This window comes from Excalfactoria chinensis, chromosome 11, assembly GCF_039878825.1.
Source record: "Excalfactoria chinensis isolate bCotChi1 chromosome 11, bCotChi1.hap2, whole genome shotgun sequence".
In the NCBI taxonomy this organism is placed as follows: Eukaryota; Metazoa; Chordata; class Aves; order Galliformes; family Phasianidae; genus Excalfactoria; species Excalfactoria chinensis.
This window is the reverse complement of record NC_092835.1, coordinates 6,417,192-6,438,487: the sequence shown is the minus strand read 5'-3', so window position 1 is coordinate 6,438,487 and position 21,296 is coordinate 6,417,192. Positions and strand designations below refer to the sequence as shown.

General features: G+C 40.5%; 1 pseudogene; it reads right to left on the bottom strand.

Moving 5' to 3' along the window:
* Positions 1-5,038: 5,038 nt before the first annotated feature.
* Positions 5,039-6,656, bottom strand: LOC140257420 (protein regulator of cytokinesis 1 pseudogene; annotated as a pseudogene).
* Between the last annotated feature and the right edge of the window lie 14,640 nt (positions 6,657-21,296).

The window sequence follows — 21,296 nt, the reverse complement described above, 5'->3', positions numbered from 1 at the left end:
TCCGAGCGTGACACTCTCCAGTCTGGACATGACACTCTCCAGTCCAAGCGCAACGCCCTCCAGTCTGAGCACGATGCCCTCCAGTCTGAGTGTAACAACCTCCGGTCAGAGCAAGGCTCCTTCCCGAGCCCAGACGAGGCAGCCTGTAGCGGAGCAGCGCAACCCCATGCGGACAACACCGGTCTCGGCTCCCCCGGTGGGTCTGTTCCATATCTGGAAGGGGTTGGTGCGCTTCCGGGCTGAGCAGGCACCCACCGCTATGTCGTGCTGCCCCCCATCCAGCCCGCTGGAGGCCCGGCCGTCCGGCATGAGGGGTGGCCTTAGATGTGGCTGAATGGGAGAGGTGGCCAATGCTTCATCTTTATACTGATTCATGGACGGTGGCAAATGCCTTATGGGAGTGGTTGCAGCAGATGGAACAAAACAACTGGCAACGACGAAGAGGTAAACCTATTTGGGCTGCTGAACTGTGGAAAGACATTGCTGCCCAAATAAGAAACATTGTTGTAAAGGTGCGCCATGTAGATGCTCACGTGCCTAAAAGTAAGGCTACTGAAGAACATCAAAATAACCATCAGGTTGATTGAGCTGCCAAAACTGAGGTGGCTCAAATAGACTTGGACTGGCAGAACAAGACTGAATTATTCCTAGCTCGATGGGCCCATGAGACCTCAGGCCATCAAGCAACAGATGCAACATACAAGTGGTCCAGAGACCGAGGGGTGGACTTAATTATGCATGCTATTGCTCAGGTCATTCATGACTGTGAAATATGCGCCATAATTAAACAAGCCAAGAGGATGAAAACTTTTTGGGGGGAAGGGCGATGGCAAAAATATAAATATGGGGAGGCATGGTAGATTGATTATATCACCTTGCCATGATCTCGCAATGGTAAGCGTTATGTGCTCACCATGGTGGAGGCAACCACTGGGTAGCTCGTAACATACACAGTACCAGTACCCCATGCTATCGCCCGAAATACCATATTAGGGCTGGAGAAGCAAGTTCTATGGAGGCATGGTACTCCAGACACTGCCCCAGCAGTTCCACTCCTATCCCTAACACTTGGGCAAGAAGCAGAAGCCCATGGTGAGGATGGTGTGGATGTGCCAAGTGAGCCACCCCGCAGTGAGGGGGGTCATCCTGCAGCCACGAGGCCTGAGTTCGCTGTTCCCCTATGAGGGTTTGGAGCTGAACTCTCCAGGCCAGGATGTGAAGCTGCTGGCACCAACGTGTGCCCCGGTGGCACGGTGGTAAACTGCCGCTTGCAACGCCGGAGGCCCGGGTTCGAATTCCCCCTGTGGCGCAAGTGGTAGAAGTGCCGCTCTGCTACACAGAAGGCTCGAATCCCGGGAGTTGGACTCAATGATCTCTAAGGTCCCTTCCAACTCGCACAATACTGTGATACTGTGATCACCTGCTGGGGAGTTTCTTGATGAGCCTCTCCTTGATGTTTCTGTCCCACTGGAAGGAACAGATACTTGGAGGATGGCCATACCACCAGCAGTGATGCTGGTCTGCTTCTCCGCTCTGCTTATGCTCTGGGCTCCTGCCTGACATCCAGATTGATGGAGACAGAGGAGGACAGTCCCAAGAAGTCCTCCGTGCAGTGGCCCTGTAGCTTAGGGAAAGGATGAGTGCACCTTGATGTGGGGGACGCCCTGCTAGTGCTGCCTTTCTCCCTTTCTTCCCTCCACCGTTATCATGTTCCTCTTTCCGGCAGTTTTGTCATTTCCTTGACTTAGTAAATAATAGTGTGTTAAGCTATGAAGTTTTATTTCCAGCTTAAGGATTTGCATGAAATAGATATAAGTTGTTAAGAAAATAAGGTTGCTGATTGCTCACAACTATATATATGTGTGTGTGTGTGTGTGTAATAAGCATAATGTAATGATGTAGAATAAGGGGTGGAATGTCATGGTTTTGCAATGTTGTAATTTTGCTATCAGTATTCCACATCATAACATCATGTTAAGCATAGATAATTTTGACGAATCTGCTGCTCACAGAAAGAAGACTACATGTCCCAGGGAGCACCACGGTCAGTCATATGACCAGGACTATATAATCTCACCTCAGTGCTGGACTCGCTCTCTCGGATCCTGCCAGCCATGGGGGAGTGTGTGGAAGCGTTCCAGCCGTTTCGCCTAGAGTTACAGTAGGCCTCTCAGTTTCGGGACTCACTCTCTCTTATTTTACTTGATTTGTTAGCCTTAATTCCAATTATATTGCATTATATTGTGTTATTCTGTATTCCGATATAGTATTTAGTAAAATAGTGTGCCTCCTTAGATCGCTGCCGCTGTATTTATTTTCTCTTTCCCTGTTTTCTTTTCCTTTTGGGATAGCGGCCCTGCAGGCCGTCTATACCCCTGTCATGGGTGCCGGTAGATTTTAGGGTAACCTATGACACTGTATCTGTTTTATGTAGTGTTGTAGTGTTGCACACAGTGATTGTGCCCTGCTGTTCAGCCACCTAGTGGATATTTGGGCTTACTTATTTGACACAGTGCTGCTCTGGGCTGTTTCGTTATCTTGCAGTATGAGCCAAAGACTTTGGACCTTGTTACGTGTCCACATAGACAGCTTTCTAGTAATTAATGTGATTATTATGCACTAATTAAAAGCTTAGCAATGCCATCCAAATTTTACTAACATGCTAAAATACTTGGGAAAGTTACAGAGAGTCAGGAACAGTGGCTCTTTTTTTGGTACATGTACACCTAAATCTCTTCACTGATCCTCAACAACCCAACATGATCTAGACAGTAGTGCTCCTTGAAATCTCTTGAAGTATACAGCTATTCTTAATCTTCATGGATGTTGTACTTGTTATGTATACTGGTTTAGTTTATTTGCTTTATTCAGGCAAGAATGTATAGATAGTTATCATTAAATAGAAATATTTTCTACCTTCTGCAGTATTACAAAAATAATTTTTTAACTTTATCTCTAGAGAACAACCAAGCAGAGAAACATATTGTTATCATCTTTTTAATACCAGCAATCTGGAAAGGTAGATATCGTGCTCTGCACTTTTTGTACACAAACATGATACCGACCTTATTAATGTTTACATTATAAACTCTAATTTACCTACGTGCAATTACTGTGGCAGTTTTTGAAGACAGTCAACTGAAATACAGGGTTTGTGTTCTTTCTTCAAATATTACTAACTTGTCTCTGGAAAAAAACAAGACAGGATTGCTTGTAAGCCTCTTTGTTAATATTTTAATTGTACATTATCATCCATGCACTGGTCAGTCTGCTTACTGGATTTAAGGAACATTTGAGAGATTAAGGTAATTGGGGAAGAAATAAATTGGTAGGATACACTGTATAGAGGTAAGGATTTTTGGTAAAGGTTATCTTGTAACAGTAGCCATTGAACAGCAGTGGAGCATTGAGGAGCGTGCATATAAACAAATACGTATGTTTATAAATTTACAGACATTTATAAATTTAGCATATTCAAATGTTGTAGGTAAACACAATGCTTTATAAAGTAACTTCCAGTAAAGGGGAAAGTTTCCTCACTAGTGCAGGTCCAAAACCAGGCTGTAGTTACTGTCAATACATGGACTTCAAGGAGTGAAGCAGAATCAAAATCTGAACTCTTAGCCTGTGCTGTGTCTTACAGTCTCTGATATCTGTGAGCTTGTTCCTGTTTGTTTTCCTTGGATAACAGGACCATGCATCTTACCTGCTCCAGAAGGAAAACATTTGTCAGAGATAACTAACTGCCAAAATCCAGATATTACTCCCTACCATAAAATGACATTTTAAAAAGTGCATACTTTAGTGCTATAGTTTCTACTGATTTTTACTAATGTCTTTTTATCCTTTGTAGCATGCAAACTCTGTGGAATTTAGTCCTGTAAATCATACAGGCTAATCATTCCCACTTAATAAGGGCAAAACTTCTGTTTTTGCTATTTTTGTAGATCTAAACAAAATTCATGGAGGAAGTAGATTTTGTTAGCTGTGTTTATGTAATCTGTGATTCAAACATAAATTTGAGAAGACTCTGTTTCATAATTAGTTTCCTACAGATACAATCTGATAAGCTACAGCAGTGACTGAAATGAACAGTAGAGATTAGAAATGAGAAACAATAATTATAACAATGAAACAATGAAAAATAAACTCCAGGAAAACAAACAGGCAAAAGCAACTTAAAGCCTGAGCATTGTGCAATATGAGCTTGGCAAGCAAATGTGTTCATACGTGTTTCAGTTACAATAGTGTTTTATCATTTGGCTTATGAAAAGCGACTTCTTCTCTTAGGCCGCCTTTATGCGATGAAAGAATTGTTGCAGTCTCCAGTGTGTAGCCTCCAGGCTGATAAATTCAGTGGCTCAATGAGTGGGTGACAAAAAGGTCATCGAACTGACAAACTGTCCTGTATATCTTTACAGATATGTAACACACTGATTGACTGCAGAGATACATATTAGTTGTGATATAAACCATATGTCATCTTTCTTACTCCAGGCTATGGATTTGTCAGGTACAGGTGACATATATAGTTATCTGTGGTGTTGCAAGCCGAGACATGAAGTGACTGAATGAAGAAAGGCTTCATTTGGAAAGCTGGGGACATACCAAAAGTTTCAGCAATTCATTCAGTTATGCACACAATTGTAAACTCACCAAAATTAGATAAAATTCCCAGACTTGAGAAATAGGATTGTCATCTTGAAAAATGTCTGTCTTTAACATTTCTGGTTTCTTATCTCCTGACCAGGCTAGTACTCAGAAAAAGAGATTCCCTTGGAAGACTTAGGCAATGTTGCTTATAACAGTTGTCCTAGCAGAGTGGTTGGGAGCTTGTTCCTCATATTAACTGTCTGTGAAATCTCTAGCATTTGTTTCTACTTGGTACTTGAGGCAATGGGAGCTTTCTTGCAAGTTCTTTACAAAACTAAAAATCAGTGGTTAATCTGTTAAACCGAGAGCAGCAGCCCCTGGGGCCAGGAACTGCCAGAACAGTGACTCACTACAACTAGAGGGAGCTGGAGCCCATGGCAGCACCTCAGCAGAAGGCGTTGGTGGTGGTGGAGTTGAAGATGCCGGAGCTGGTATCACACCTGGAGGCCTTTGAGAGTTCACGCGCAAACTCAGAATAGGTGCTGGAAACAGAATTAACGCTGTGGTTACGCTGGGCAGGGGCTGCAGGACTGCACCCACCGCTCAGGGTGGTTCCGTTCAGCTGTGACAGGTTCTCCTTGTTCCGTTCCCTGTGTCCGGGCCGGGGGGGCTTCGCAGCCATGCGGATGGGGGTCCGAGCCTGACCAAGCTTCCTTACTTTGCCAGGTGTGTGGGTGCCAAGCACTCGGCGCTTGATAGGAGTCCTTGGGGTGCTCCCATACATCATCTCTGTCTCAATCTGGCGGCTTTTCTTCAGGTGCCGCTCCTGTTTCTCCTTCTCTTTCTCCATGCGATACAGCTGCCACTGCTCTGTCACGTACTCCATAAACTGCTGTCCCTTCACCAGGAAAGGCTCCTCGCGTTCCTGCTCCCAGGCCTGGATCCTGCTTTCCAGCTCCTCCTGCAGCTTGGAAAGGGTCTTCTGCAGTTTTGCTCGCTGTTTCTCTTCTTTCAGCAGGCTGCCTCCGCGGTTGGCAAAGCGGCTGGGGTCAGCTGTTTTCCTCTCCAGCTCCAGTAACAGCTTCCAGTTTTCCTCCCATTTCTGAACAGCCTCAAACAGCTCTTTGTGCATTTTGTAGTAACTTTTCATCATCCCCACCTCAGTATCGTGGAGCTGGAGCAAGGCCTCTGTATAGTCCTCATCGTAATAGGGACTGAAGGCGTCCCTCTGCTCCTGGCTGTAGAAGCATTTGTCCCAGTACTCGGCCAGCTCCGTGTGGATCGCCTGAACCACAGACTTCATGTTCGCAGCTTCAGCTCCTACAGACGTTCTACTTCCAGCTTCAGAGCTTCCCTGGTTTTGGCTTTGGATCCAGTCATGTGCACCGCAAAAGACTCTCTCTCCTCCTCGGGAACCTGCAGCCTTTCCCAGAGCTCGGTGATTCTGGAGCGCAGCTCTGCACACATGGCTTCGTTCAGAGCCCGCCGCGCTTCCAGCTGCTGCAGCAGGCTCTGCAGGTTAGCAATGTTATCTGTGGACAAGCAGAAGGCCTCCTCATCCTCACACACCACATCCCGCTCGAAGCTGGTGTCGGGGCTGTGCTCCAGCTCCGCCATGCAGAGGACGACCTGCCGCTTGATGCTGACAAATTCTTCTTGCCTTCGCTCCTTCTCGGCGCTGAGGGAGGCCACGTGGTGTTGGTAGCAGTCCAGCTCGTCCAGGCTGGGCACGGCACTGTCATCAATGCTGAAGAGGGACACGCAGAGAATGTCGCACAGGTTCTCCCCTCCTCTGTCTGGAAGGGCTCCACCTGCAGCTCGGTGCAGAGCCCATCCAGCTCCTTCCGGTACATGGTGACGCTCCTCAGCAGCTGCTCCTTCAGATGCTCCTCCTCCGCCACCATCATGTCCAGCAGGTTCTTGATGTGCTTCTTCATGGTGCCGGTGCGCTCCAGCCACAGCTCCTCAGCGATGCTGATCTCCTCCCAGATGTCCCGCAGTGCCGACAGCGCGTGGTTCAGGCACGACACGGCCTCGGCTGCCAACACCTTGCTCTTCCTCATGGCTCTGCTCTACACCGCCCGGCCGCGGCTGCCCAGGGTCCTGAAGGAGCTGGCTGAGGTGGTTGCTGAGCTGCTCTCCATCATATTTGAGAAGTCATGGCTGTCAGGTGAGGTCCCGGATGATTGGAGGAAGGGTCACGTCACTCCCATTTACAAGAAGGGGAGCAGGGAGGACCCGGGTAACTACAGGCCGGTGAGTCTCACCTCTGTGCCTGGGAAGATTATGGAACAGATCCTCCTGGACAACATGCTTGATCACATAAGAATGAGCACGTGATCCTAGACAGCCAGCATGGCTTCACCAGGGGAAGGTCATGCATAACTAATCTTGTGGCCTTCTATGATGGAGTGACGGCGTGTAAGAGGCCATACTTTTTACATTACTGTCTCAAAGTCTGCTGAAATGGACAAGGTTCCAGAACTCCCTTTGTCTGAGACACACAGAAGGACAAGTCCAGGCAAGTCTGAACCATGGTTCCAGACCACCTTTGTTTAAGGGTGATGTGACAGATGGACAAGTCCGGGAGCTACGAAAGGGAGATAAGATACTGACGAATGGCCCTTAAGTGGTCTTTTGTGTGGGCCTATCTCAAGGAAGAGGGCCGGAAGAACCCCAGGCACTTGTACAGGCTGGGAGGAGTTGTCTTTGAGAGCATCTCGGCAGAGAAAGACCTAGGGGTCCTGATAGATGAGAAACTTCACATGAGCCAGCAGTGCGCTCTGGCAGCCCGAAAGGCAAATGGGATCCTGGGCTCCATCAGGAGAGGGGTGGTCAGCAGGGATAGGGAGGTGGTTGTCCCTCTCTACTCTGCTCTTGTGAGGCCCCATCTGGAGTACTGTGCCCAGGTGTGGAGCCCTCAGTACAAAAAAGATATGGAGATTTTGAAAAGGGTCCAAAGGAGGGCCACGAAGATGATCAGGGGGCTGGAGCACCTCCCTTATGAGGACAGGCTGAGGGAGTTGGGTTTGTTCAGCCTGGAGAAGAGAAGGTTGCGGGGTGACCTCATTGCAGCCTTTCAATACCTGAAGGGAACTTACTCCCAGGAGGGGAGCAAACTCTTCGAAAGGGCTGATAATAGCAGGACTAGGGGAAATGGTTTTAAGTTAAAAGAGGGAAGATTTAGGTTGGATGTTAGGGGGAAGTTCTTTACTAGGAGAGTGGTTAGGTCCTGGAACAGGCTGCCCAGGGAGGTTGTGGATGCCCCGTCCTTGGAGGTGTTCAAGACCAGGTTGGACAGGGCTCTGGGCAACCTGATCTAGTAAAGGCGTATGTTTGGTGGCCCTGCTAGGCAGGGGGGTTGGAACTACATGATCCTTGAGGTCCCTTCCAACCCAGGTCATTCTGTGATTCTGTAATCTGTTCTCTGATTCAAGAAAAGATCTTAAATATTTTCTGACCAAAAAGCAGTGAGAGAATAGTCTTTCATTTCCATTTCAATTATCAAAATAGTCAGCCTATGTTCTTAACCCTTCCAAGTAAGCCTTTTACTTTCCCATACTTTTTCAGTGGAAGAGAAAAAGACTCCAAACTCTGAGATTCAACAAGCTGCTATACTTTTTTCCTGTACTTTTTTCTTTCCACAAAATCTTGGCAGCCATTTGAATGAAGTTACTATGAAACATCACATACATCTCACCAGGCTTCCAGATAAACTTGTCAAGTTAGAAATCTTTTCGTCAAGGAAAGAAAATAAAAATTAACGTGTATTCTATTACTAAAGGTAGCGCTATAAGGAAATAATTTTAGCCATCATGCGTTCTGGTTTGTTTCTTAGTTTGCCTGATCTGCTAGACATAGAGAAGGAATATTTTACATTTGGATTTCCAACTACTACATACTGAGTTTGTATCATTTCAGTATAGTATCTTTTCAAAACAGTGCTATGGTGTACACTTGTGCTGTCTTTTCCCTCACTCTCCACAATTATCTGGTGCTTTTAAAAAGGACCGAGAACAAGGGCACAAAATTTGGCATGTCTTTTATTTTAAATGAATTATTTATATATATATTTATTAATATATATTATTAACAACGGACTTACAAGCTGTTCATCATTATCACTACTGTTTGGAGATAGAAAATTCCTACCGTTTGTTTCCACTGAGTTTCTGCTTTTGTTTTCAGTGAATTTTTATCTTGTAGAAAATGCCAGATTGACAGCCTTGAAAACTGAAATCCCACTGTTTATCTTCAGGCAGCAATAGTATAGTCAATGACAGCACAAACATCCCCTCAGCCTCATCAATATGCCTGAAGTGTGAGCGAAGGTAGTTCAGTCTCCATGGCCATTAAATCCTGTTGATTCCATCAATAAGGATGCCAGTTACTGAAAGATGTCATAGTGACTTTGTGATCCGAATGACTGCTCAAAAGACACTGGATTGAGACACCAAATTCATCTCACATACTTCAGCGCATATATGATGGTAATGGCTTTCATTCGCAGTGAATCTGGGATGGATTCAAAAAGGCCTCTCAGATTTAAAGCTTTCTGAAATTCAATAACCATTCCCCTGAGCCACACAGTCCCTCCACTTACTTGAGAAACTTGTTCATGTTTTTTAACAGGTTCCTTTTCATGTATGAGGTCTTTATTGTTTTCAGTAGTTTTCTATCAGTCAGAGATAGGATTTGTGGGGCACGTGAATAAGACTACAGAAGAATTTACTTGAATGTAATAAAACTGCATACCATCTGCTACTGCTGCACATGTTTGGTTTATGCCTGTCCTCATTCTGAGTTCTGACACTGCTTTTCCCCACCTATGCAGGGTTTTGAAATCATGAAGAAGTGTGGAATTGTTTTGGGATACAGTCAACAAAGCTGTCTTTCATCCTATCTCAGTTTTCCTTATAGAAACTAAGGATAGTAATGCTTGGCGAGATATGATTTAAAAAATAGGGAAAAAAGTATTGCTGCTATGTAAATAAGCTCTCCATTAGTAGATTAAAAGTAGCAGGGAGAGCAAGATTTTTAGTTGTGATAAGCCTTACAGACCACTGGAATGCAATGTAGATGGTTTGCTGTCTTCTTTATTCCAGAATGCTTTCTTGTTGGATAAATATCCTTAGAAAATTCAAAAGAACAAGAAAAGCAAAGTTTGCTTCAAGAAAAACCTGTGGAAAACATATGTGCTTCATTAGTTACCGGGCAATATTTAACCAAACTATTATGTGGAACAGATGCTGCTCACCAAAGGGTGCTTTTGTCTAATAATCATTTTGAGCTTAAAGAAAAACTGTTGATACCTTACCTTATCTAATGTTTGACTTTCTTTCCTTGGTATCCCACGACTTCCATAGATGAAGTGAGAGTTAATGGTATATATGCACAGTCTTTGCTGGCAAGGCTTTGTGGATAGAGTGAGAAAATGCTCCATCAACACTCCAAACTCACATGAGTACTCTGGCTGAAGGAGAAATGCTTTGGAGCTTCATTTACTATGGAAGGTAGCTGCACGCATGCTTCAGGATATCCACAGTATCACGTGGCTTGTAGGGGATACAAAGAAAATCACATCTCTGTTTCTGCTGTTGATGGCAATGGGCAGTATTCTTATCATTTTGATGGTGGTTGCACCGTCTTTCTCCAAATCACTGTAGCAAACAATTATTTTTAAAAATTACAAGTTTCCAGAACTCAAACTTATTTCATGTCAGCATTCACGTACGGGCAATCTGTTTCATAGACAGAAGGCAAGGTTTCAAGGTGCTGCAAGCTGACTGCTGCAGTTCCTAGGGCAGGTGACAGACATGAGTTGTCCTCCCACCCACACAGCCACAGTGCGGGTGGGTCTCTGACACTGTTGCTGCCAGGCAAGAAAGCTTGGAAGGGGCAGAGTGCCCCAATGCCCCAGATGAAATGTTCAGATTATGTTTTACATACCAGGAGTACACAGAGACTACGGGGCATCTCTTACCCAGGTTTCTGCTTTGATTCTCTTGTTTGAGGAATCAATCTTTCCTCTTAAAGCATGCAGGTAAATCACTGATGATCCTCTTGTTCCTCCTATATTTCAGCCTTTTGTCTGTCATTAACAGTGCTCCAAAACTGTTTTGGATATCTCAGAAAACTGAATTCTGTTGACATTCCTGACATTTATATCTTTTCTAGCATATTTTATTCCTGCTTGTGTCTTTAGCAAGAGAGAAAACATTGTGTCATGGTAAAACCATGACACATTGGCACATGGAATATATTTTCAGTTGTATCAAATGGCCCAATAAGCTGTGGCTGAAAAAACTGGAAATCTTTCTCTATTGACATGAATGAGATTTGTAGTTTGGAGATGGGTGAATGATTGGAAGGAAATAAAACTTGGCTTTTAGTAGTTCTTTGACATTAACTTTTGAATTAACAGTGACTCGTTTGCTCGTTCTGGGGGGTACGTGCAGCTGTCAGAACAAGCTGTAAGACAGGTGTGGGGATGCACAAATGTGCAATTTGAGACAGTGCTGATCATAAACTGCTGCTGGCCACACCATCAGCTTTGGGTGTATTAAAATTCATACTTCTTATGGTAAACTGACTTTTACCAGCATGGAATTAATTCAGGAAGGATCACAGCCAAACTTGGCTGCTAGAATGTACAATTTTCAAACAGTGCAGTTAGTCACTGTTACTGGGAGCCTTCCATTAAGGCATCGTTGCGTGTTGAATCCAAGTCCAGCAGAAGTTCTGATTTAAAGCTGTTCTCTGCCAAGTTGTGGGCTGCTTGGAAGCAAGCAACACTGATACTGTGCTAATGAATGAAGAAATTCAAATGGTTCCTTCCCCAGTAGAAACTCATTAAATTGGTTAAGCAATTAGAGGGCTTTGCTTCTGCTTATTGGTCTGGAGAACAAGTCTTTTCCTGGATATATGCAGTGCTCACACCTTGTCCTGTGTGGCACGGCTGGAATAACCACCCCTGGTTCTATACAGCCCAAACTGAGATGGTGTGATTTGTGCCAACTGAAGATCCCTGCCTCAAGTTTGTGTTCCCATGAGCTCAGTCTTAAAAGTCTTACTGACTTTTGTGTGAGATCTGTTATTAAATGCAACAGAGACTAGAGAGAACATTGCAGCAATGGCTTTATATGTGGATAGCATAGCACAGTGTATTGTATAGATTTTTCTAGGGCACAAGCACTGCATTTATATGTGTGTATGTATATATATAGCAAGTTCTCCCACATTCTTAACCTTAAACCTTATAAAGTTTTGTTAAACAAATGTATTGAATCTACATTAATTTCATCAGGTCTGTGCCCTAAATAATGTTTTTATTGTGAAAATGGCACATTTAATTTATATCCACTTATAAATAATTTATTAGTAATCAGTAAATGATTAATAGTCAGTCATCCTCCCCTTTAGTTATTTAAGGTAGTGTTGAGTAGGACAGTAAGAGCTAATGCACACTAGATGTATAAGTGCTTTGAGAAAATGGATAGCATCTTCTAGTAACGTATTTTAATATTATTTATACATGTATCTCTCATACGTTATACAGTAGAACGCCTTGCAATCATTTTTCTTGAGAAAGCAATGCCTGTACTTGTTATTCTTGTGTCCAAAAGTGTCATCTTAGTTTATGGTGATGCTGGTGCTTCCTATTTACCTTTTTAAAACATTAATACTGTTTACTTAATCACTGTCTAGATGAGTGTAATGGGGAACGAGAGCAGCTTTGAGTTAATCCTGCATACAGTACATAGGCTCACTGCACCCATTCGGGCCCCCCAGCCCCAGCGGGAGCACAGAGCTGGCCTGCAGAGAACTGAAAAGACTTGGTGTCCCAGAAGGAATTCAAATACAAAGCTCAACTTTCAGCATTTCACATTGAATGCAGATAATGCTGCTTCATGAATTTGATTGCCATGCTCCTATCTCTCTCTATATATATTTGGGTTTTTTTGGTCATAAAATGCACAGCTCTAAAATGCATTAAAAGGAGCAAAATCTCAGAGTTTAAAGCTTTCCTGGAATGCTTGCTTCTTTATTGTAGATTTGTAACAATTTGTTGAGTATTCCGAATTATTTAAAACGTGACCTTGTAGTAAATATTATTTTTATCTTTGTTAAGTGTCAAAATAACGCAGGACCATTCAGCTTCCTTTTTAAAATGCACCTTGGAAAGCCACTGGTATAGTAATCATAGTCATTATTCATTAGTATCAAGTGGCAGGTTTCTAGCTCAGAAAAATAAATAAGTTTAATGAAAACACCGTGGCAGGAAAATAAGGAAACAGAATTGACCAAGCATTTTGATATCTTGATTTTCTCATTGAAGTTAATGGATGCTTTTAAACTGACTTCACATGGAATATGGTCAGTCCAATAACTGCTGTCTGCTGATGTACTCGGGACAATTGCAGATAACTTAAGTAGCACTGTGATTGTTCTTCCAGACTTGCAGTACAGGGTTCAGTGATGATACATAATGATGCTTCCCTGTACTCATTTCAGATCTGGGCTATAGTAGTAACAGGAAAATATAATAATGCTTTCCAGATATGTCTCCAAATGATGCATCCTTAAACTGATACTTTTAAAGTAAGCTGGCAAGGTAGCAGCACAGGGGTACTCAGGACTTTGCACTTTGAAAGGTTTATCTGCATCGTGCCACAAGGTAGACTGTTTTTAGCTTGACTAAGCACTAACAAACCTACATGACATTTTGAGTGGAAATCATTTGAATTCATACAGCTGAGAGCTGGCAGAGAGAGCTCGTGCTTGTCTATACTCTAGATTTTCAGCCTAGATCTACCAGGAAAGAAATAAGGGAAATGTGTGGGTTTCTGTAAAGTACTCTGTTTGGCTTAATTTCCCACGGACAGGTGTCCGTTAATACCAGAACTGTCACATCTTCTACTCGAAGTGACACAGCAGGACAAAGAAGCAATTATGATATGTATATCCCTCATTTTTAAAAGCATATATTTCACTGCAGCATATAAAGTTCATATGGCATTTTAAATTATATTTAAAAGCTATCCTAAGAACTCTTGTGGATGAAATAATGATTTTAAGAGAGATTGCTCTGTTAGAAAAAATGTACATATTTTTTCAGTTAGTTCTCGAGCTTTGGATTAATAAATATTCTAACAATATAGCTTTTAAAACACTGCTTTTCAGTTCTCTGGTGTTGAGGACTGTCAGATTTCAAGTGGAAGGAGATGATTTGAGATTCTGTTGGCTTTAAGTTTGTATTCAAGGGGAGAAAAATGCAGGCCTTGAAGATTCTGTTGTCTATTCTTCCCTTACTGTGACTTCTTACTTTGTCTCCATTATAACCTGGTTTCCACTGTCTCTCTTTCAGTCAGTGAATTGCTGATAATTTGCACACACCAGTTTGTTGTTTGGTAGAGGGTTTTCCCTCTTGCATTTTCTTTAGTTTCCTAATAAGAATGAAGTTTCCTCTATTTGTTCCTTTTTCCTATTTCTTGAAAATTTGGTCAGTGAAGCATTTTCCTGAGATGGCAGTGGGAATCCTCCACAGGCTCTGGAAAAACAATAGAAACAAATGTGTATAATCACAGCACTAGAACACAAAGTGTGTTGTTTTTTTTGTTGTTGTTGTTTTTTGTTTTGGGTTTGTTGTTTTTTTGTTGTTTTTTTTTTGTTGTTTTTTGTTTGGTTTTTTTTGTAGATATGTGTATGTAAGTAAATGGACAATCAAACAGTACTAGAAATGAGCATTCTTGAAAGACGTATCTACTCTATGAAATTTTGACATTTGAGATTCGTAAGGCATTAGAAGATTTAAAGATTAAAACGTTTAAAGAAAGCAGATGGCTTCATCCTAATTAATTTAATGAAATTTATTTAGTATGAAGAAGGGAGAAGGCTAACTGTCTCCAGCATAAAAGCTTTGTAAATGCATTAGCTCCCGAGAGGGCAGCAATCTGAACGCTGCCATTGTGCTTATTAGATGAATTAGATGTTGTCTTCCTTCATTCCTTACAAACCGTGAGATAGAATAACTTCTGAAGTTCTTCTAATGCAGAAGGTTGAGCAGGCATCCACTCTTGTATTGCAGTAACATTACTATGTAGCAGTGAATGTTTGATTCAGCCCCGTCTTTCTTTCACTTCCATGCTGTCTATGAAGGTTTTAGATATTGTGAAGATCTATTCTCAATTCAAATCAGTCTTCAGCAAAGATCTACTTAACTGTACAGATATCTCCTTCATGTGCATTGCGAGAAGTACTGCACAGTTTTGGAGTTGGACTGGCTTCAGAGCCTGCAGAACTAGAGAGGGTAGTGGCAGAGTCAAGGAGCATACATAATGTTTATGTGCTCATCATTATACCAGTCAGCAAGTACTTTTTCACTTGTAATTTTAGATAACACCCTAGGGGAAGCCATTTTCCAGAGAACCATACAGCCCAGAATTACAGGTTTCTGTTGCTACAGTGCTTGTTTCCTAATCTCTCTGAGATAAATTTTGCACTGTCCTGAGTGCACTCAAGAGTACAAGATTCTGTGCTGTGCAGTTTTTTATCAGTTTTTACTCAAGGTAACTGTATGACTAAATCCTGTTTTTTGTTTGTTTGTTTTGTCCAAAAAGGTTTTTCTTATTCCAAGATTCACAAACATTGGATGAGAAGAATGCATATGATCTTCGAACCTGAATTCGTCTGTATGTGGACCACGGACAGGTAGGCATATATTTTGAAACATACTATATTTTAGAGCAATGAATCAAGAGCGAGTTTTACACCTTCCATGGTAGTCTGTTACAGTGTTTAATTATCCAGAATAATTTTGAACAAAAATTGGTGTACTTGGCCTCATTAATGTACGGCAAAGAAGAGCTTTTTTAAAGCAACCTCCAGACAGGATTTGTAAACATCAACTTCATTTTTATTTGGTACAAAGCACATTAACGGCAGCAGCAGAGAGAGAGCTAAAATTTTACAAGTAGAGAATTAATCACAGCGGGTGATGACAGGCTGGTAAAGTGTCTCATTAGTAAAAGAATAACAAGGAGTTTAATGGAGAGTCAGTGTTTTGTAAGTATAATAGCCTGGGTTTTCAAAAGGGATTGGCGATTTGGGAATGCCTCTAGTTTTTATACCAATTCAAACCAGTCAGATTTTTGAAGGCATTAAGAACATCTTTCTGCAGCTGCTTTCAAGTTTTTGGAGGGTGAGCCTGCCAAAGGCAGACTGTCATTTCCATCTGAGACACAATGCTTGACTAAAACATTCCTAGTTTCACGGTGTTTCAGGATGGACCAGCATGCTTTTAAGAGGCAGATTTGCAGCTGATATAAAATATCTTGGACACAGACAACATGGAACAGTGGCATATTACAGTGACTGACATACTGTCCCTGTTGTGAACTTTTTTTTGCAGCAGAAAAACACTGTATCATTCTAAATGAGAGCTACTCTTATGTGGAAACTTAAACCTCCTCCCCATTCTGCAACAATAGCACTTACACAAGGCAACGTTGTGGAAAAGCTTTGTTCTAAACATGCAATCTGCTTGCAACAAACGTCACCAGTGCAAGTTCAGTTCTAGAAAAGGTCATAAAAAATACAACTGGCAGAAGGAGACATAACCATAAAAGACAAGAACAAGTTGTAACTTACAGAGACAACTTGGAAACTGGGAGACATGAGGAAGAAATTCTTTTAGCTGTTTTGAGGATGAGCCAGGGCTCATGCATGCTGGGTGGTTTACTCTTGTTAAGTATAGCTAATCTTATCAAACAGGTTATCTGTTTTATATGTATACACACACACACATACACACACACACACACACATATATATATTACTTTGATTGGCTCTTAGTCCCATGAGTCCTTTTTCCTCAACTACTAAGCATATCATTTATATAGGTATGTAACACAGTGTACTGCAGACAGGCATTGTATGATGTTTTATTTATATTTTGCTGTTGATATGTGACAGAATGATGTTTCTGCTGCTTCTAGCCTCATTCATTAGAGTGAGCAGGACAGTGGGCATAGCTTTCTGTAATACCATCGGGCTAAAGCATAAGGGGAATTTAAGTAATGCCTAATTCTTAGAGGCCCTCACCTGGTGTAAACTGTAGCTACAAGTTAGGAGACTAAACAATATAGGAAGAAGCATGCATCAAAACCAGTTAATGAAATCCAGTCTGTTAGTGCAAGAAAGCTGATTTTTTTCTTTGATATTCCCTCCCCTGCTAAGTCTATCAAAGTCAAGTAAGAGTTTTGATGCCACCCCCTATCTATTGAAGTCAAAGTGAAAAAATTTCAGCGTTCATTGTATATCCAAATTATTTCTAGATGTTCAATTCATAATAAATCTACTTAGAGTGCTTTGTTCTGATGAACTCGTTTAAATGTATTATATTAAAAAATTGTGAGGCTTCTCAAGACAATTCTTAATCGGTTGTCATGGCGATGTCACTGATTAGAGTTTTTAATGTCCCATTTGAAGATTATGCACTATTTAATGATCCAAAAAGTAGGTCTAATTTCTTTCTTTCCTTTTCCAAATCTTTCATGGAATGAATAACAGAGGTTAGTCGTAGTAAAAAAATAATGGCAAACGCAAATCACACAATGTAAAGAATGATTTCCTTAGAATGTTTTACATAAAGTCCATTTTCAGTAAACATAGCAATAGCATAAAAAAAGTTGTAATCACTAAAAATAGGTATATGGGTAAAGAACACCTGAAATATCCTTGTGCAAGTGTTGTCTTCATCTGTCACTAAAATTACAAAATGGTAATGGTCTGCAGAGCATGTGAAATTATTTTATATTTAAAAAGAATTTGTTGTGACATATTTCTCAGTTCCTGGCTGGACTGTCACTTCAATTTAGGTAGCTTTGCAAGCTGCAGCAGAGATCTAACTGGAAATTCAGTTTCAGCTTCACCTGAGTGTGCTCCACATTTTGGGGAAAAAAAGTTATTGTTACCTTCCCATCTTTAAAGGGTAAAATGTCATGCATGGCCCCTCTAAAAAGCTTAAAAGCATTCCTTTCATCAACAATATTTTGAATTTCATGAGAGATTTCTGTACACTTTTGTAACCTTTATAGGTATTTTGCAGACTGTAACATTTCCTACATGCGCATTTTTCTTGCCTATCTGGAGAGTCTGAGCAAAACATAAGAACCTTCTATTACAATACAAATCACTGTGTTCTCCAATAAGACCAACATAACTTTTATTTAAAAATAAATTTTGTTAAGGTCCGTTTCCCAAAAAATTCATTGGGAAATTTTCGTGGAATACCTCTGAAGTCAAGAGAACTTTAAATGACGTAGGATGCACTTAAATCAATATTTAGATTTGGAGAAAATAGGGTTACTTTAGAGCTCATTTCCTGGATGCTTTTAATTGTTCTGCTTGGGCTCACACCACGTGTAATTCTATTGCTTATCAGGACAGTAGTATTTTGCCTGCTGAGCCCTTGCTAAGTACTCCAGAGCTATTTGCCTCCTTGTATCTTACTTTCTCTTCTGCTTCCATTCTGTCTTTCATTCATCAAATTCTGCAGCACTTTCGCTGAAGTCAAGGAATTAGATGAGTGAACTATTTGTATTAACAAAGGAACTTTAAAAGTAGGGTATGGAATGATAGTGGGAAAGAATAAAGAAAAACAAAGGAAAAAAAAAAGAAAAAATAGTGAAAATAAATAGAATGAATACTTTTCATTGTTGGAGAATAATAAGAGAGAAAAAGAAAACTAGTTCATTTTATTATATTCTCTGTTTTGGAAAGCTTTTGCTATATTTGAAAGACGCCTATCTCATTCTGGATGTAACTGGTCTTTAGAGGACATTCTTTGGTCTTCCTTACAAAATGGTTTCTATTACCATAACACTGAGTCAGTCTTTAACGTTTCTATTCTCAGAAGGTACAGAGGTTAAATTAGCCCCATTGAACAAATGAAGAACTCTATACACAGAAGGAAAGAAAAAAAACACCTTGATTCCTAGAGGCTCAGAGCCTTTTCAGAGGTCAAACTCAGGAAATTGAAGCATGAGTTTTCCTCATTAGAGTATAGTGCTCTGTGATAGCTCTTAATATTCTTCCATCTTGTGCAATTCTCCATGTTATGTGAGAGGAACAGAATGATTATCATTTCTTAATAAGCTTATAGTTTCTGCTGTAAAAAGCAAAAAAATAAAAATAAAAATACTGTTAGGGCTTTCAGAAACACCCTCATCTACCTCATCAGTATGATGTCCTTCCTATCTGCCTCAGGCTGTCAGCTCCTTAAAGACATCACCATGACCTCCTCATTTTTTCAGTCCTAGTGGTGAAGCAGTTTGCTTCCTCATTACTAACTCCACAACTTCATACTTGCTTGCTATTCATGTGCATGCAGTCACATTGCTGTGTCTACAGGATATACCATGGACTAATAAGATATGTTAGAGAGAAAATAGCTAACAGGGAATACAGGGCAATTTTCATTTCATCCTTTTCTCCTTTTGAGAGAATGGTCTTAACAGTTTGTAAAAGCTTTTCCTTTATTAACTTTTTTCAGTTATTGCATTTAAATTCACAGCTTGATCAAATAGTTCTTTTACAAAAAGATGTTTGCCTGTCAGGCCTAATCTTTCTTGTTACAAAGTTATTATTCACATGCATTTTAGCTGCTTGGACTTACTTTTTCTTTATGCTTACATGTGAAAAATTGTGGTTTCACCTCATCAGAGGTCTGTGACTTGCATGTTTGGCAGCATGTGTTTTGTATATAGTGCTCAAAGTCAACCAAGTCTCCAAATAGATAACTGTCCTGGTAACTTCCAAAATTTTTATTTGTGTTTATCCTTGATGGGTGCAAGCACTATGTAAGATAAAGAAAGAATAACACCGCAAACATCTTCTGAGAGATAATAGAAGGGTACAGCAGAGAAAAACCTATGAAAGTTGCATGAGCTGTGTATTATTATGCATATGCTATAACAGCGAGAACATTAAATATCTCATGCTCTACCGCAGCCACAAATATTATGTTTGGCATGTAACAAAGTCTCTACAGTCTGAAGACTGTAGGAAGAGTTTTTATCCAGCAAGAGGTTTAAAGATAAAAACCCTTCATAGCTAAATCTAATTGTCCTCTGAGGTATGTGTTAAGGTCAGAGCTGTTCTTGATGGTGTTTATAGTTACCTTCCCATGAAATCTTTGCTATCATACTACAAACAGTTTAAAACCACCTGCCTCTACTGTTTTTACTGCAGACAGAAATGTTTTCTCTTTATAGAACGTTACACTAATTCAAACAATAATTGCACTTTATCCTTTTGGTGGTGATTATTGCAGTTGAACAAATATTAGTAAAAATAAACTTCACACAGATGATTAAAAGGAAATAGAAATAATGTATTTAAAAAAAAAAAAAAAAAGATTTTTTTCATCAAGAGACCAACCTACTTAGAAAGTAGATAGTAGAACATTTATGGCCATACAAGTCATACAATAGCTTGTTTAGGCCAAATGTAGGTCATTACATATCTGTGAAGTACTCATTTCTTCGTGGCTTTATATACTGACCTCTCTTATTATATATTTTCATACTAATTTATGCATTTTTTTCTCTCTTTTTATTTTTTTTTTCATCCAACCCCTAGAAATTTGATTTACTATTGTAGGTAGAGTGGCATGCATTCACTCTAATGGTCAAGTGATTAGCTCTTCAGGATGGCATACATATCTTAAAACAAATGTATTTATTTGTCACTGAACATTCAGAGAAGATCATTATCTTACTTAATTACATTTCAGCAGTAAGAGGCATGACAGAAAGTTGATTTTTCCCTCTAAACTTGAGACTCTTTCCATACTGGCATTCAATTTGATTAATGTTTACATTAACTGCAATTTATTGGTCACTTGCTCAGCAGAAGCTTTCCAAAGAAAGATTATAAATGCTAATATGTTACTATTTACATCCCCATAAAACATCCACAGTTTACAAATTGGAAAATACAGGACTAATTAACACTGATCAGCAGATGTGTATGCTGATGTGATATATTGGGAAAATCTGATTTTCAGCTTCATTTAGTCAGAATCAACATGTTGATCATTATTATGAGTGACTGAGCAGACATTAAAACATACCACTAAAACCCCATTTATACATTCAGTCTTGTTCTCCTATAGCTCTAAATAGGTAGAAATAGGTTTAAGTTTCAGATATATCTATTTTGCACTGAATCTGAAAATCAAGTTCTGTTTACCTAACTGTGTAAGTAAAGATACTTGGAAACTTTCTTACATTAATATGGCAAATTGGTCCATGGAGGATACTGACAAGACTGGTTCACACAGACCTAGAAATACTTTCAGTGTAGAAGAAAACTGGAATCACCCTTTTTTATATATACTAATCTTAAGTAATTTTAGTGTGATTAGAATTGGAGATATGAAATATCACAACATAACTAAATCAAGAAGGAAAACCTCTAAGACAATTGGTATGTTCTGAGATCATTACAGGTGTAGTACGATAGAAAAGGAAGAGCTTCCAGTTCTGGTGAACAAAATGTATCAAAGGAAAAAAAACACTTTATTCCTGTTTGGATCCAGAACTTTTAGACACAAGTGCACCATATGGTAGTGGGCAGCAAGACTAAGGTAGATGTGAAGGTTTGTGAGAGGAACACACAGAAATGAGAAATTAGTATGA